The sequence below is a fragment of the Xiphias gladius genome, chromosome 22 (assembly GCF_016859285.1).
Source record: "Xiphias gladius isolate SHS-SW01 ecotype Sanya breed wild chromosome 22, ASM1685928v1, whole genome shotgun sequence".
NCBI classification, from domain to species: Eukaryota; Metazoa; Chordata; class Actinopteri; order Istiophoriformes; family Xiphiidae; genus Xiphias; species Xiphias gladius.
The window spans coordinates 2,768,810-2,786,507 of record NC_053421.1 but is presented as its reverse complement, the minus strand read 5'-3'; the positions used below and the strand labels follow the sequence as shown (position 1 = coordinate 2,786,507).

Here is a 17,698-nt window from a genome sequence, read left to right as displayed (position 1 = left end):
TTTTAGTATCTTTTTTCTCATCCATTTGGGTTTAACAACTAAGGTGGGCCTTTTAATGCATTCAAACTAGTTAGTAATGTGAGGGCAGGGAGGGTTTTTACTGACAGCTCACATGTGCATGTGACTGAGACATGGCATAATAAATAAATGAAGAAAGGAAAATCTGGTATAAAAATGTTCAGCTCAGTGAACACAAGAAATTTAAAGTTGAGGAGAAAAGCAAGAGAAAAAAATATTACCAATATTATCTGAGCAGGAAAATCACGTATCCTATACACAAAGCCTTTTTTTCTTTCTAACTGCACTACAGATTTTGTTTTTGGCAAATTATTATAGCCATACCTGTTTATAGTAAAGCTTTTAATGAGGCTTACCTTAAAGGAACTCTCATGTCCCTATGGTAAATACGAAGCTACAGCTAGCAGCTGACGAGCCTAGTTTAGCATAAAGACTGGAAGCGGGAGGCAACAGCTAGCCTGGCTCTTTTCAGAGGAAAGAAGGCAAATAAATGTATTTCCTAGAATGTCAAACCGTTCCTGTACCGTTTTGGTCTACGTGTCATCAACTTACTTCTTTATAACTTGAAAATACTTTTTTTGGGGAAAATTTTCTGAAAGGACCAATAATAGTTGACAAAACAATCTGATCCTAAGATCCGCTTATCAGCTGATCCAATCGCATGATCTACAGTAGCACACAGAGTTTATCCAGTTGCATCATAGATGTTGAAATTTTCATTGCTTTTTAAATCAATTTAATGCTTGAAGGTTGCATTTCTCTTGACAACTGGTGTTTCCAAGGTCAAGAGTGAACTCCGAATGCCAAGTGGAAGTCAACGCAAGTGGAAATGTGTTCACAGTGAAATCTCAGTCAGCTGACTGACGTAGAATTGATAATTGATATGGAAATGCAGCTCAGTAGTACAGTTCATATTTGGCTGAAACCTCTGAAAAAATGAACAGAGGGAATTGAGTAAATTATTGTTTCTGAATATAGTTCTGAAACTGCTTTTTGGCAGGATGTAAGACAGTTGGTGTCAGCGGCAGCCGACACGTTCGTCACAACAACTTTATAAGGCGATAATACTGTATTTCAAAATTGTGTTTACAGTTTGTTCTGTTGCCCCAAATAGCCAAACATTTCATTACTGCTGCTTTAAAATGTTTTCCATGAGAAAGTTCGTTGTTAACTGTGTGTAATGCTAAAGTCACTGAAAAGACACGTAACGTAAGGGAGCAAATATTAAATCTGTTATTTAGTGAAACTAATTATATTTGCAGCTTGGAATAAACTGGCTGGTCAACTATGATTATATACAGTAACTAAAGCCTTTGAAGTATGAAGGTCTTGCTACAAACTGATAAAATGCAGATCTGGGCACCCTGGTGGCTGCCAATAATGTTTCCTTGAGTTTGAATATTTAGCATATATATAGGATTACATATAATGCAAATGTCTGTGTGAAGCGTGTCATAATGGCCACATATTGTGTGACTGTGTTTTAACTAGACTAGCAGAGCCAGTATATAGTCATAGCCATGCTGTTTGGTTAACATTGGTGTTCATCAGCCCTATAAGTCCAGAGAAGATCAGGATATAACAACATAGTTATTTGTGAGACGAAGTGTTAAGAGATAAATGTCCTGCTCAAGTCTGATGTCATCTTTCCACCAGCATATGGGAGGGCTTTTTAGCATCAATGTTAACATTACGAGAGTAGAAAATACTACTACTACTACTACTACTAATAATAATAATAATAATACTTTTTATTTATAGAGCGTTTTTAAAATACTTAGAATTTCAAAAGATACTAAACATTTAGGCTAATGACTTATTGGATGTGGTTGCTCTTTAACTGTCAATAACAGACAAAGGGGTTGTCAACCTTGTATGAACTCTGACCCTTTTTTAGGGTCCCCAAATCCTCCTAAACACAGCAATTATGGAGCATTTCTTGTTTTCATATCAATTTGAGTACAGGGCAATAGAGGTAAACTGAGGTGAGTGTTGATAGGGTTGGTCTGGTTTAAAGTAAGCAGTATTGAAATATCCATAGTGACACACCCAGACATGCAGCTGTGTCAGCACAACATGACATCCACAACCTCCATTCCATTTGTGAATAATGTTTAGGTACAGTATGGCTCCCCTTCAGAACTGCCATCTGTTGTGGTGTTTGTACAAAGAAATGATCTTCATTTGGCAGACAGTCACAGTCACACTGTGTTGATAATTTGCTTTTGCTCGGTATTGTGTGATTATTTCAGCAGTGATGACAATAAAAACATCTCTGACTCATGTCTCGAGTAGAAGCATCTCCATGACAACTATGCAAATTCCGTCCACAGACGAAGACTGACAGATGCAGTTTATAGCTCCAGAAAAGCTAGTAAGTGAACCTTGAGTTACGATTCTTTTGTCAACACTTTTCTTTGCTTTCCGGCGTTGGAAACTCAAGGATATCAGTTGCACTGATAGTCCACATCAAGATATCTTGACATGATCCTGTCAGATTACCTTTAAATTTCATTTGACTCTTCATGGCTCTGAGAGAATGACTCCCAGTGATTTTGGTGATCCACTGACCGTTCCTCTATAACTGTATACATAAAGGTGCATAGCAAAATAAGTATTGTGTAAATATATCAAAAATCAGCTCCTGCAGACTGTCAAAACTACAAACAAGTGAAGAGGCTCAGGTATCTTGAAACCCTTCTATTTGAATCAATACACAGGCCATTTAATGACTTGTGTTTCACTCTCGTTATATGCACGTAAATGTGACTGGATATGTATTTTTATGCTTTGAGTCTATTTTCTTCCATTTTACCCACATAACTACAGTGATTGTGTGTTGGGCTGTCTGCGCTACCAAAACGTAGGTGACCTACACTCAGTACTGTGTCTGAATGCATCCTGTGCTGACACAGGAGGATGACTGAAGTAGTAGCTCTCCTAACATGATACTTTCACTGAACAGCCTGTGTAAACATCATGTTTATTCACAAGATTAAGGTGGAATGCAAGATCGGCACTTGGATTGCTGCCACTCCAGCAATAATGGGAGCACTGCACCGGACCATGGTTCTGAAGATGGAGCTGAGCCTGGAGGGGAAGCTCTTAAATTTACTAGTCAATACATTAAAACCCTCACCTATGGTCGTGAGCTTTGGGGCGTGACCAGAAATATGAGATTAAAAGTGACTGAAATTAATTTCCTTTGTGCTGAAAGGACCTCTTGAGGTAGTGCAGGTGCCTGAAAACGATGCTTTTTGGACACTTCCCTTTAGAGAATTTCTAGTCACGTCCAAATGGAAGGAGAACCAAGACACACCGAAGGGATTACATATTCCTTCTGGCCTGGGAATGTCTTGAGATCTCTCAAGACGAACTGCAGGGTGTGGCTGGTGAGAGGGAGGTCTGGGCTACCGTGATTAACATGCTGCCACAACAAGGCTGACCTGGATAAGTGTTGGAAAATTGATAGATGGATATCCACATCCAAGTTTTCATTCATTTTACCCTACCCTTACCTTTTCAGCTTTGTGTTGTCTGAAATTCTCCTTTAACGTCATGATCTTATGTGTAAAATTTGAGCACACTGGTGTGTAATGTCTGTAGTGAATTTGCATACAACAGTGATGTTGTATACGTAAATTGCTGCACAGGCACAATTTAAAAATGTGTCTTTGTTGTCGTGACTGGTTTTATTCTGCTTACTGGTTCTGACTGGCCTGTCAAAGTAAATATAAGCTGTCCCCCTCATTAAAATCATCATGCATCAGATTTTGCCAAAAACAGATGCAAAGAATAAAAAAGATCCCTAAGGCTGAAGACGGAAACATGCTTCTGCAGATAGACAAAGGTGGGCCATTCTGAGATGTTGGCTGTGTCTTTTATATTTTTACTTTATAATGTACAACTTGTATAAATTTATTATATTTTTCTTATATTTTTTAACCTGCCTCCCGACAGGAGCTGGATCAACCAATCTTCTTACTTGACATGCGGGTCTGCAGAATGCGTCTAGTTGAAAATATGCATAAATGTTTTTGGGGGCATACACAGGAAAGGGTGCTATGGGTAACCGTAAGTCGCAAAGGCTTGCAGAGGAATCAACGTGCACACCTTCAAAATCTCAACACTGCATGGTGCGAAACTAATTTTAGCTGACTTTTATTAATCTTTTCTTATTAATTAAAAAAAAATTCGTCAATTTGACTCATGACATAATGGATGCAATTTTTTTGTTAATATGATGAGGAGGGTTCAATATTTCAGTGCAAAGTACACTAATACACTGATCATCCTCAGCTACCAGATTTATTGTTGTAGATGTGTGTGTATATATATATATATAATATATATATATATATATATATATATAATATATATATATATATATATATATACACACACATATATATACATATACATATATATATGTAGTGGGGTCCAAAAGTCTGATGACACTTTTCCATTCGCTTGAATATATCACTGTATACACCATTCAGCCACAACGTTAAAGCTGGTTTCCGGTTTTTTAATTTTATGGCAGAGGAACCGAGAGAGAGAGAGATATTTCTACTTCAAAATAACCAAAGAGAGATATTGTTTCATTTTACACAGGATCATAGAAATTAAACACATAGAAAGGTGTGTGGGGTAGAAACATATTTCCAGTGTGTGAGAGATTATTTTTGATGTTTTTACACAAGGATCATCAAAAATTAATGAATTGCCACAAAATTTACTGAGCACAGTTCATGCTTACTGGAGCATGAACCTATTTTGGACACTCCATGAGCTTTCTTCTAAGACCTCAGGCCAAAATATCTTCATTGCACACAAAGTATCTCAGCCGATTGCCACGAAAATTCCAGAGCAAATTCATCTTAGGTATAAGATAAACTCTTTTCATTATAATGATCCCATGGCCTTTCCTTTATTACCAGTTACTCGTCATTATGTTGTCTGTTATGTACAACACTGTAATATCATGGGGTTTAATAAACCTTGTAGCCCCTAGCAGGGCTTTACACCTTTAGTCTTGTTATGACAGAAATGATGCTATTGAGAATGCAAAAACATTTTCTTCCTGCCAGTTAGAAAATTATGTTAAAACAAGTATGGTAGCTCAACTAATAGCTTAAGGAAGTGACTAGAAGGCTTGATTGGAAACAAGTAAGGACAAGGAGGAAAGGGAAAGGAGCCTTTTTCTGGATTTAATTTGTGGATTCAGGGAGACAAGAGGCCTTGCTGTCAAAGATAACAAGGCCGGGTTTTGTGATGTGTGAATAATGGCTAGACAGAGGTTGAGACATCATTAGAATAATCAGTCCTGATGTGGACGAAGATGCACGACAATACAGTGGAGACCCACTGATGGCTGATTAGTACACTAATTAAGATGCTGCTGGTCTACTGTTCTCTTTTTTGACAATGCGGACATACTGTGATCTGTGAGCCAGCATCTTCCTGGGAGTTTGGTTTTGATATGCTTCTGCTCCTTGTTTCATCCTAATATGCCCATTACATTTCTTTCATCTTTACTTCTTTATTCATTAGACTTCCATTCTTCCTCTGTGGATTGTGCTCTGTTGTCGTGGAGTTCTGTCTGACAGTTTTGCTTGAGCAACTCTGTTAAAAAAAAAAAAAAAAAAAGACGAGATTTTAGTTTTTTTAAGGTCTCAGTTGTATATTTGTGTGTTCCCCATTTTGCTGATGCAAAAGAGTTTAGCTTTTGGGAACAGATCAGTGGCAGCTCATTGCCGCTGGGGAGCATTCAGCATGTTTGAGGTTTTATTGTATTCTGCTACTCATCTTCCTGTCTGCCGGATTGGAAACCCCATTGATCATATCAGATTGGTTAAGTAATTGATTGTTACTGGTTATTAACCTCCCAGAACTTTGGACCTGCTTGCCAGCCACGGAGAGCAGCCTGTAATCAGTCACAAATGGCAGCCGCTAATGAAATTAGTTCCTGGTTCTGCCTCACAACTTTGTTTGTTCCACAAAGTATTGGCAAGGGCATAGAGATGCCATGGTTTACTCTCCGCAGAGAATGGAGTGATAGAACAACAGAATGCTGATAATTAGCTGCTCTGTCTGCGTTGTCTTTTTGTAATTACTCAAGTGTTTGACCAAAATATAAATATAATGACATGAAAAGTTCTGCTTGCAGCAGTTTATTTAATGTCCACAGTAGCACTGGAGACTGTTGACACTAAATTTTGAGTTTGTGCTTCTCATTCTCCAGTTACTCAGGTTGCCTCATGTTGCTTAAAAAAACTTACATATGAAAGTGATCATTGTCACCACTGTTGCACAGCAGAATTTTGGGAAATATTGTGTCTAAACCAGAAAGAGTTGAGAAGGTGAATATTTTTTTAATCCCTTTACGTACGAGACATGTTTAGAATAGCTTAAAGCTGCATTAATCGGTGTACTGATATCGCTAAGCAAACTATTACCTGTTTACACAGCAAACAAAAACAAAGCTCCTAAGTTCTCCACTATGTTCCCCAGCTAATCTCCAACTTTTGTTGATTATCATCACATTCAGGCAATTTACATGCACTTAAGTAACCAGCTTACTGAGAAACCAGGTTACATGGGTTATCAGGTGTGTGTTTACATACACTATAGTAACCTGCTTACTATAATCTGTATCTGTGCACCAGGTTGGTAATCAGATTTTTCCCCTTCCTCCAACCTAATTTCAGATGCATGACTCGTATATTTTAACTGCAGCAGTGACAGAAGATGCGGTGTTGGTCCGAACTTTTTTTTTTTTTTTTTTTGCTGTGTGTGTCTGTGTTGGAGCAAACTGGAGGGCAGGCAGACAGACAGAGCAGAGCTTTCCCTCAGAGTGAATACAGCGTGTCTCAATTTAATAATCAGTCAAATGTTCAGCATTTGAAACATAGTTATTTTGACTCCGTCGGGCTACTTTGTGTTAGTTTCAGTTTCATACTGATTATTTTCAATACGAGGACGCCATCACTCTGTGTAATGGTTAAATGGTTATAGTGACCAGGTTTCTCGTTTACACAACATGTAAGAAATCAGTTAAGAAAGCAGATGGTCACCTGGTTTCTTAAGTGAATGTAAATGCACTGATTGAGATCAAACTAAGACAGAAAAAACAGTTTGTTAAAATTATGAACCTCTGCAGTGATCTAACAGTTGGCAGCATTCACATTATAGCCTATTGGTCTTCATAAAAGTCATTTCACTTGGTAATCAGAACAAATGATAATATCTTCTTAAACAACAACTGTAAAACATTTAGCTGTTTGCCAGTAAGAGAGCTCCCAGACTCCCACTCCCTCAACAGTGCTGCACTGAGCAAAACAGCAAATGTGGCATGAGACTCTGCTTTTGCCGCTGTAATGTGAATGCTGACAAAGGAAGAAAGAATGGAAAGAAAAAAAAGTTTAGAGGAGGTTATACCAATATTTACTGGACCCACAGATATAATCATAATATCATTGTTTTCATATGATCTAAATTTTCCAAAATACTGGACTGTTCCTTTGAAGCTTATAATCTACTAATTAGCATTCAACCTAATACTACCGGCTTGCATAGCTACCTTTGTAATTGTGATTTCTTTTCTTTAAAGCCCTCTTTCATGTGTGCTTTCCACCATTTTGTCCACCTGCCCGTGTACCTCATCTTCCACACTCTGCAGAGCAAATTTGATTGCAAAATAATCAATCGTGTTTGCTTTCAAGGTATTCCACAGATTACCCTGAGCTTATCAGTCAGCCAAAGCAGCCTGATTGTTTCCCAAAGCATGACCAGATGAGTGCTCCGCACTGTGTTTGGTAATGCCTCTTATTATCTATCTTGACATAACCAGAGAGTGAAATCCATTCACTCAAGAGTCAGCTTTTGTTGTAGCTTGACTGAGACTCATCTTATCATGTAGTTCCAACAATTTGGCTTTGTGACGTGAAATCTGAATATTAAGGGATATTAGGAGAAAGTGATGGCAGTTCCCAACTGTCCAGTATTACCAGTATTTGTTAAGTTGATAAAAGAATACCCGACAGTGGCTTTGGAATGCCTCTCATCTGGTGATTTAGGGCTTTGAGAGGGTTTCAATGCTTGTGTGTGTGTGCGTGCGTGTGTGTGTGTGTGAGTGTTTGTGTGTTTGTGCATGCTGAGGTCTGTTCACCACAATTGGGATTATGTAGCCATGGTGACGTCTGCGAGAAAGCAAACTCCAGGAAGTCATAGCCGCGGGGTGAAGCATATGTGGCATGAGGATGGCACCAGAAGGCCGCGTCATGGATGTCCAGTTGGCCATCTGTTGTAGTCCTGCGGCCAGGGCCAGGAAGCCCCCCAGAAACCACACAGGAAGAACGGCATATTCAAAATGCCAGGGCCCGGGACAGCACTCGCTTCCCCCGGGAGCTTCTCGGCACATCCCAGACACTGAGCTTCAGACGCTCTCAGTGGGAATTCCAGAAAATATCCTCAACTGGAGCGATGACTCCACGCAGTGCATTTGTTGGTTTGCAGAATGAGACCGCTAGAGTGGAAGCAGCCACAGCATGGCTCACTCATCGGCCAAAGATCATTACTCTTCCTTATCTCACGCCAAGTCCTCAGGCTGCTCCACTCCTCTCCAAACAGGGAGCCCATTACTAGACTGCGTCACTGTAGGCTTGTTCTCAAGGCCTGAGGAGACCCATTGGCATGCCATTGCTGGTGTGATGTTGTAGTAAGGACACATCTGTACCTCTGTTCTAAAATTCTGTAAATGAAATAAAACACTCAGTGTGCTGTTGGATGTCTTGTGACATGGAAGCACTGATGTGACAGAGACAGGCTGTGTTTCAGTTTGAAGGGATCGAAATGTTAGATATACAACAGGACACAGGATAGTAACAAAATGTGCAGGATGAGATAAACAATTTTAGTTTACCTTTGGGACAATAATTTTTTGTTGTTCATTTTGTTGCTCTTGTAAATGACTGTTTGATTACAACACTAACTATGGAAATTCGGATTTTTCAGCTTTAGTTTTCCTTGGTAAAAGGTGTCAGTGTGTAAGCTGCTGTTTATTCAAATATCATTAATTATTTTATGGTTTCACTAGACAGCACACCCTGATGTTAAAGAATGCTGTGGTTGTGGTTGACTGAATCACCACAATGCCACTTTTATCATATTTTCTTGATCATATTCTCTTTATAATTTGTAAACCAAGAAGATGAATTATACGGAGCCCCCCCTGGGGGCTGAAAAAAAAGAGCCATGTGTAAATCTGTACACTCGGTTTACAAATCTGTGCGCACAGTTTATGAACCATGCTCTTAGATTCGTAACTCATATGCCTGGATTACAAATCCGATTTGCAAATGGTGCACAGGGATTTGCAAACGAATTTTTCTTCAGAGAACAAGGAATGGTAAATAAAACTTAACACTATGAAAGCTACGAAATGTCTAATGCAAAACACGATACATGACATTAAATCTACCCTTAAACCTAGATAAATTGGACTTACTTGGCAGATGCGGTGGCAGTGGAACTGCTCCATTCCATGGCCCCCGAGGAAAAAAGTCATTTACTATCTCTGGGCTCGGATTGCGAATCCAAGATCCCAGTTTATAAACCGTGTATACAGATTTGTAAACCAAGAAATCAAATTTAAACATAGCTAATTTTTTTTTTTTTTTCAGCTGACCCTAGTCGGGCTCTTTAAAATTATGATATTGGCTATGTACAGGGATGGCAGTGTCAGGTGGTCGGTGGGTCTCTCTCTCCTGCGGTCGGTCAGTCCACCTCTTATATCCAGACTGAAGTATCTTAGCAACTGCGTGATGCATTGGCATGAAATTTAAACACATTCATAGAACTATCTAAATATCTACTTAATGGATTTCAACCAAATTTGGTACAGATATTCCACCATACATTCATCCAGTTGATAAATTGCAATAACTTTGGTGATCTTCTGACTTTCCCTCAGTTGCCACCATTAGGTCAAAATTTAAATTTGTTCGGTACTTTGATTCATGAAAAAATACCTGCAAAACTATGAGGTGTACTTTTTGCATTATAGTTAATTAGAAAATGTTAGCATTCTAACATGATAGACTAAGATGAAGAACGTTGTACCTGCTAGGCATCAGCATGTTAGTGTTATTTTTTCAACATCATTACACGTTTTAAAGTAATTTAATGCCTTACCTTACCTTTCTCGATAAATCCCTGCCTTTCTCTTTCATTTGTTAAAGAATAGTTTCACAATTTTCAAGTCCGTCGTAAAACAATTGTCAGGTGCCTTTATGAAGACTGAAATTAGTTATTGCTTGCTGCAGTCATTTCTCCTGTTCATGCTGGCCATTACGAGATCTCACAAATGTGTATTCCAAAGTTTATCTGAAGGTAATATGAAGCTTCAGCAGTCTGAATTAGTCAAATTGAGTGGATAACTTCCAAAGTTACTGTCTTTTTAGTGTGAAATTCCTACTTTATGTTATTATCACGCCACTGCAGCTCAACAAAGAAACACTGTCTGGGGAAACATAAAGGAATGATTTTATATTGAAAAGCCTGTAATTTCTGATGATATTCACTTGATTGAACAAACTCAGTCTGCTAAAGCCTCACATTAACTTCAGTTTCTAAGGTTGAGATTTTTATCAGAAAGCGTGCATTATAAACTGGGGCATGTTGGTTTGAAAGACATGGACATTTACCACGCAGGAAAGCGGTTAAGAGATACACTAAGAAGTTGCATTGTGGGAATTGAAGGATCCAGTTTTCGGAACTTGAACAACACCAGGGACTAAAACTCCAGATATCTCGTACTGTAAGTCCCCTGACTTTATCTAAGTGCAATCTGAAATCACTTGAATGTCCCTGTAAGTGAAATGGGTGTGGCTTTTCTTATGGCATCATCAAAGTGGAAACATTTCCCTCACATGTAAAAAAAGGCCCTTCTTTTATTTGAGACAATCGGTTTCCATGTTTTTTGTCAAAACCGGAGGAAGAGCAGACTTATCCAGCAGTAGTCGTTATAATATGGCTTGTCATCCTGTGTCTGATGCCTTTCTGCTTCTTCTGAAACAAAAATATGTCCATCTGACATATGAGTTGTGCTATTATGCTTTAGGCTTTAGTATAATCCAACATGCACCTTCTGGTTATTTCATTTTTCTCTTTCAAGGGCCACCATTATAATCCAACATGCACCTTCTGGTTATTTCATTTTTCTCTTTCAAGGGCCACCATTCTAACAGTACAATCAGCTGAGATAGTTGTTGAATAGCCTGACTTGAGATACTACTGTAGGTATGTGGGTGCACATTACGCAACCCTGAAGTAACCTAAAAGCCACTTTTTTTTCAAAGGTCAGATGAAATGGAGGCCAGATGAAGTCTCCTGCATGCTCGACTGTCCTTTAAAGAAAGGCCACAGCCAGGTCGGGAGTGAGAGGGAGAGAGACTGAAGAAAAAGAGAGCAGAACAGCTCTTAAGCACAGATTAGTGAGAGGAGTTTGTGGAATAATGAACAGTTTCCCCTTAGGACCATCACCTGCTCTGCGCCACATTCGTATGCACGCAAGGAAGCGAGGGCAGAAAACTCTCAACCTGCCACTGACAATCCAATCAAATAAGTGCAGAGAGGACAACCTTTTTGGTCCTTTCAAACAAATGAAAGCTGCATAGTGCTGTAGCCCTCTGACTCAAGGTCACCTTTCACTAAAGCATTCCTGTCTCGCTGTGGGACATGTAAGCTTCCCTTTGTGTAAAGTGTTACTGATAATCATCTGGCTGAACTGTGTGTGTTGTGTCTGGACAAATGCCTCACTAATAAAGATATAGCTGGTTCCTTTCAGAAACAACAAGCACTCACAAATCTTTCTAATGATCAGACCCTATTTTGCAAGGATAATTCTGGGTTATTACACCTTTTTTTTTTTGCAGTTTTAACCATTATCCCACTTGGTAATAATAATACTGTGCTCCCTGAAGTCAATGCTTCGATCTGGGAACATGGTGATATCACTAAAAAGAAGTCTGACAAGGCAATTAACACCAGCATTAGGATGATAAAACAGGTTTTAAATAAACCCTGATGTTAGCACAACTTTTTTGACAGAGAAAACAATGGAATATGGTTTAATTATTACTAAACTGTCTGTTGTAAACATCCATAACAGTTCACAGTCCCATTTCCTGATTCAACTTTAAAGTGCTGTACTTGCCTTAGTGCGCATACACAGTTTTATGTATGCAATGAGGGACTGTTAAGTAATTTTTGAAACTATCCTCATCAGAAAATGACAACATTGGTCAAACACATTCTTAAAAGTGACATCGTTAGGTGACACAAAAAAGACAGCTCTCTCCAAGAACCAAAGACGGAAATACTGTGATTTTACGGTAGTGCCTTAAAACCTCTTTAGGGTGAGGTCGAATGGTTGGGTGTACAAAGTACATGACTTTGACAGTGGAGACTACAGTTCACATCCTTTCTCCTTCAACAGTGAAGGCTGGCTTTTTTATACAACACCACAATCCTTCCCTAAACTCAACCAAAAGGTTTTAGCTGCCTAAACCTAATCAAACCTTAACCATAGGGGTAGCAAATGAGAAAACTGCCATATTAATTAATATTGAGATGTTTATTTCTGATAGCTGTGAAAGGCACCGGTAAGCCAGTCCTACTGCTGCAGGACACTTATATTTGATAATTAAACCTTCACGAAGTTAAATTAAACCTTCACTGGTTTTGTGGGTTTCAAGCTAGTCGAGGCTAAACATTGTGTCTGGGGCATGTGTAACAATGATACCGATCAAAGTAAGTCCGATCAGACGGGCACAAAAACCTGTGGAGCTAACATTAGCCAAGTATAGTATAGTCTAACTAGCACTTACGCTGCTACTGAGGGTATACTAAATGTATACACATGCTGCTTTTGCTTTTTAATGATTTATAACAATGAATACAGACCTACCCTGCTTTACAGGAACATAGTTACTCCTTAATTTCATAGTCTTCTATCGCAATTTCCAGTGATGCGGTTCACTTTTACATTCTGATCTGTAGGCTTTAGCTTCTATCTTTAACTTTTTAACATCCTGGAGAATATCCATCAAATGCATACTGTAGATCCCTCTGTCTGCTCCTCTCTGAAACTGCTTTTTGTGTAATATTTCTTCAGGGAGTGCAGTTAGTGACAGTTTGACGGACTAGCAGCGGCTAACACCAAAGGGTCGGGGCCTAGCGAGGGGTCAATTCTGCAAAACCCTGGATAAGGTTCAATGACAACTTGTTTTATGCAACAAAACAGACATTTACTGATTGTTTACTTTGAAAATCTTGGGGGCTGCTTCCGCCCTCTGATCCAGGCGTGTAAAATCGTAATAACTATGCCTGTCAATGTTTATTAAATGTAAATATGCTGATTACACATCAGAGATCAACGGGCACAATAATAACTTTAAATCTATCTTAAAAGTGGTCTTGGCATTCATTGACATGGAAACGCCAGGGACGTCATGTATTGTAGTATCCAGAGCCTTCCGCTATCCAGAACTGAATGAAAGAAAACAATTCCTCAAAAAATTCCTTAAAACCCTGATTGTCACTAGGGGAATCAAAATAGGTTGGTTTACACCCTTATCAAGCCATTGTTTGTTTGTTTGTTTTTTAATTCAGTTTGTGGTGTACCTGTGCAATTCTTCGTTGATCCTAGAGGTCAAGGCCTGTATTTATCAAACTTGTAAGAATTACACTTTGTTGTTGAATTACACAATGTTGTAAAGCTCCAATTTAAGAGTAAAAAAGTTCTTGGCTGAGTGTGAGCAAAAAGACTCATTTATCAATTCCCGTACTCATACTTACAGCCAAGTGGAAACAACTCTCAACTGATCACATGACTGATCACATGTAGGCTCAGAAATGGAATAGCCAGTCAGAGATATATGTATGTAAAACCAGTAAATAGTTTTAGCGCTGTGGCTGGTCGGTGTAAATAGGGAAGAAGTAATAGGAAAGTGACTGAAATGGGAGCTAAATTCTACTGTTGGTAGACGGGGTATGTCAGCGAAACCAATAAGGCGGATTTAGTGCCTCACTGAAGATTCATAGACATTGATTGTAAATAAATCCATTCCAGATTCATTCTTTGTTGTTTGTTTCCACCCCCGAAAATGCCAAGAAAAAAGAAAAAACAAAGTCAAACGTAAATAATACACTAAAATTACATTATTCTTAGTTATACTGCTTCAGCTAATGTATTATTATTGTTATTATTATTTTGTTCTCATCAGACAGAAAAACAGGTGTGCTCTGCTCGGTTTCTGTACTGAACTCATCTATGTTCTACTCTTAACCAATGTCTGCAGCTCACTTGCATCTGACACTTGACTTCACAGTTATAAAACAGTTTGATAAACAGTTTGTATTCGTAATGAATGTAAAAGGTTTTTACTTTTATCTTTCACTTGAGTCCGATGATGATAACTGGTTGAGAGTGACAGTAGAAAAGAAGCCTTCAAACAACCATCAGTTTTCTATGCAAATCATAACTTTGCTTTCCAAGACAAAATTAGTGTCTTAGTTTTTCTGTCTCTGACTCGATTGCCTTCCCCAGCCCCATCTAGACATGGTCAGTGGCAAAGATACAGTCATGCTATGCATATGGCATCCTTTTCCCAATCTCTTTATCTTCGTCTCATGTTTTCCTGAGATTAGTTATATTTCATTACTTTTCCAGTTACTGTGAGTGAAAGATTCAGACATTGCACCTCCATATGCAAGGAAAGAGAATGTCATCTTATATAAGCTGATAAAATTTGACTTTCTTTAATCTTTGACTTTTCTAACTTCGTGCCTCTGGGGCCCCTTGCAATCATAACATTGTCAGACAAATTGAATATTGTCTTTTTTCATCATCACCCTTTTTGAACAAGGGAAGATTTCCTCTTTTCTAAAAACAATTCTGGTTCCTTTTAGAACCAGATTCAAGGCAGTTTTTGAAGTTTTTTTTAAAAATCATGTCCCAATAGATGCATGTAGATTAGATACTGTCTAGGAATTTTGGGCTTTAGAAGTAGAAATAATTTTGTCAGTTGAGCTGCTGACATTTCGACTTTTAGTGAGAACAGCACAAATATAAATAATAACATTAAATATGAGTATGTTTAATCCAAGGGCATATATTATATATAAGCCATATATATATATTTATATATAAAAAAACTCAGAGCTTTCTGAAGGGGTTATTTTGGAGCCTGGGATTTGGATTCATAGCCCACTGTCTTTGTCTTTGCATGAATGTACTGAACCAAAATAAAATTTCATCATATTCCTTTTAAAAAACATCACCAAGCTGTATGGATATCTGCAATTACAAGTGCCGCGGTGGAGGAGAAATCTACGGAAGATGAGACGATTGTTATGGTTAAAAGTGGATCACAAGAGTGCTCAAGGCTTTGCAGCGATGATAAAATTAAATTAAAATTAAAATTAAATTATGTCCAGCTTTCACCTATGGTGGGGATAAAGGCTTATATTAACACATGTTAATACTTGAGCAGGGAATGTATTTCTCTTCTTTTACCACTGTTTGTGAGACAAGTGTTCAGAGACAGTGGTCTGCTTCCACCTTTCATCATAGCGCTCGTACTAAATGGCAGTGGTGGGAAGTAACTAAGTATATGTAATCAAGTCCTGTATTTAAGTACAATTTTGGAAATAATCATGTTTATTTCCATTTTATCTTACTATCTTACTTCTACTCCACTACATTTCAGACAAGACATTTATTTGGCAGCTTTAGTTAGTGGTAACTTTCCAAATCACTATGAAGAAAAACATGTTAAGCTTATAAAATACAATACATTTTTAAAGATTAAACCGCTGGCTCCAAACCCATTTCATTTTGGCTTGTAACCTCTTTCAAAAATGCTGTCTATATATATATATATATATATATATATATATATATATATATATATATATATATATATATATATATATATATATATATATACACACACTCACATATATATATACACACATATACATATATATATATATGTGTGTGTGTGTGTATTGTGGGGTCCAAAAGTCTGTGACCATTTTCAAGTGGTCTCAGACTTTTGGACCACACTGTAAAAATGGAATTGATTAACTAGTGTCACACAGAACCGAAGAATCCATCTCCCCACAGTACAAGATGTTTTCTGAAAAACTGTGGCTCTTTGCTTTTACAAGCAAAACTTTACTCAAGCCACAGTCAATCTGCTGTACTGATATATTTTGCTGTCCTTTCTTCAACCTTTTTTACTGACCAGCTGTCGCACAGGAATGTGTGAGAAGTTTTTTGGTAGTGATGGAACACTTTCGTTTCAATCATATCATATCAATTTAAGTTCTTTCTAGTGGCTGAGACATCTCAGTCACTGCAAACCCAAGGCTGCCTCAATCGTCATCATCTCTTCTGTTGAAGGTGTCCCCTTCAGCTCATCAGCTCCCAGACAGAGCGGCAGTCTCCATGGTTTCCAAACCCAATTAAAGAGGCTGTTCCAATTAGAGAGTGGAGAGAGCTTGGGTGTGATAGGTAAGAGCGCCAAGCTTCACCGAGTAGGCTAGCAACCCCATCCAGTCCCTTAACTGTCAGGGCGCTGTACTTTTTGTCTCTTGTCTCTTAATGTTTAATTCTAAATTCTAGACAGTCATATAAAAAGTAGACAGCTGTATGATCTTAACAGTGTTTTATCCTGCCCAAATGTTGGAGTAACTGCCAAAATCACATTCCAGAGATACAGACCGTGAATTTTTGATACATTTATTGTAGTTGTTTATGGGTATATTATTATTTTGGTGTTGATGCTATGATAATATACATGGATTAATGTACTAACACCTGGGCTGCAATCCATATGCAATCAATATAGCATCAATTTCACATCAGCATGTGTGAGCTAAAGAAAGCAGAGCAGTGTGTTCTGACTCCCTCCTTATACAGCGTTATGTATTGAGCCAGACTGCTGCTACTGTTTGCTTCCCTAAGGCAAAAGCTGTGACAGAGAACAAACGCAGATAACATATCCTTTGTGTTACATCAAAACCTCCCCTCTAACCGCTTACTTTATCCCTGCCAATCCACACATGCGACTGAAGAAGAAAAGGGGCTGCCGTAGATACACCAGATCTTGTTTGTTTATGACATGAAGTGCTCTGCAGGGTGAGGAAGATAAAGACAGTCAGGCTGCTAACTGCTCCACATATCACTGTATGTTACCATTAGCAAGCTTGCTTTGGAGCAACAGTGGTGTCATTATTTGTAATCACTAGGAAACATGCAGATGTACTCAGGATTCTCAGAGACATTAAGTAGTGACACAGCATAAGCTGCATATTTGTTAAAAACAGCAACGAATAAGAGGCATGATGTGATGTCAAAAATTTGACTTACTTTTCATAAGGGATCCTACAGTGGGGCAGTGTAGCATCATCATTCAGTACATTTCCGCTTTATGAAAAAAAATAAAATAAAATAAGCTCAGATTCTGCAGTTATAGTGCTGCTATATTGGATCACAAAAAAGTAGTTAACTTCCCAAGTTTTTTTGTTTCCGCTATTTTTTTTCTTGTTCAAGCCCCAGTAGCTTGTCAAATTTACTATACTATACCATATTTGTAGTCATTTGGGGAGA

At 38.2% G+C, this 17,698-nt stretch overlaps 1 protein-coding gene across 2 annotated transcripts in view; it reads left to right on the top strand.

Annotated features, from left to right (window-relative positions):
* The window catches only part of tsnare1 (T-SNARE Domain Containing 1), a 178,246-nt gene that overhangs the window by 603 nt on the left and 159,945 nt on the right, over positions 1–17,698 (top strand). The window lies entirely within an intron of this gene.